We start from the raw sequence: 1519 nt of genomic DNA, 5'->3' as shown, positions 1-1519 counted from the left end.
GAGGAGGGGAGGGGAGAGGAGGAGGGGAGGGGAGGGGAGGCAGCAATTCCTCTTGCCCTGGCTGCCACTGCACTGGGGAGGAGGCTCGAGCAGAAAATGGTCTCACAGGACAACAGGAGATGCAATGGGGGAACCAGGCTGAGCTGTCTCTGTCTGGGACGAAGGTGATTTTCCTCATAGCAGCCCATATGGGGCTGTGCTTTAATTGTTTAGCTAAAACAGTGCAGATAACACAGTAAAGCTTTAGCTGTTGCTGCACAGCGCTTGCACACCATCAAGGCTATCTCTCTTTCTCACTCTTCCCCCAGCTGCAGTGGAGGCTGGAGGAGGGAGGGGCCCTGAATTCACCAAAGGCCTATTCCATGTCATGTAACACCATGTTCAGGAATAAAGCTGTGGCTGCTCTTTCCGAAGTATCCGTTCTTTGGTGAATTGCTGGGTGTTGGTCTGCTGGTGCTAGGTAGTGGGCCTTTGCATCACTTTTTTCTTTTTTCTTTTTTTTTTCCTTTCCCTTTTTCAACTATCCTGATCTTAACCCAAGGATATTTAAGTTTCTTGCTCTTTTAATTTTTCTCCATCCCACTGGGTCAGCAGATCGAGAGAACAGCTGGTGGGTACATTGTGTTTGCCAGGGTGACCATACCACACAGACCCACATGCTGTTCTTGCCCTGCCCCTTCCTTGTCTGTACCCAGGGCTTCCTGGGAATGTTTCTGGGGAGAGGGAAGCAGGGAGAGACTTGGGTCAGGAAGAGAGGCAGCAACTGTATGCTGAGTGTCTCAAAGGGCTGTCCAGGAGAGCTCCAAAGCAACGTGGTGACCAGCAGCAAAGGCTGCTGAACTACTGCAACACAGAGGTGGGCAAGGTAACACTTGCACACACAAAGTTCTGAATGGCAGCTGTCTTGGTAGCACCAGCCCTATCTCCCCACAAATCCTTAAGCCTTTGACAAGCCTCTGACAAGCTGCGAGTCCCAGCACTGCTCCTGAACACATGGAATGTCACCAGCATCTAGGGCCATATGAACAGGACCATAGCCAGGACATCGAGGGTAGCGATTATCCCACTGTGCATGGCATGCCCGTGACGACGTCTGGAACACTGTGTCCAGTTGTGGGCTGTAATGCAAGAAAGACCTTCACCCAGTGGAACAAGTTCAGCAGAGGGTAGGTAGGATGGTGAGAGGTTTGGAGCCCTTACTTGGGGAAGAGAGGGTGAGGGCACAGGACTTGCTGAACATGGAGAAGGGTATGCTTGGTGGGAGACCTAAAATAATTTCTGGGGTAGCTATGATCCTTGAACTATATCAGGTAATTCTACCCAGCCAAAGGGAGACAAGGAAGTTTACAAAGCAGAGGGTACCCTGCTTTGATTAAGCATGTTAAAGACAAGCCTGTTTTAACAGTCATAGCACAACCATCTCTGACAATCCACTCTCAGAACCATCCTTGAGCAATATCACTCTTCCTGAGCAGCTTAGCACACAGTCTGCAGGGGAAAGGATGAGACAGAGACATGG

Source organism: Calidris pugnax, unplaced genomic scaffold (assembly GCF_001431845.1).
Source record: "Calidris pugnax isolate Ruff unplaced genomic scaffold, ASM143184v1 scaffold236, whole genome shotgun sequence".
NCBI lineage: Eukaryota > Metazoa > Chordata > Aves > Charadriiformes > Scolopacidae > Calidris > Calidris pugnax.
Note: the sequence above shows the minus strand (reverse complement) of the source record.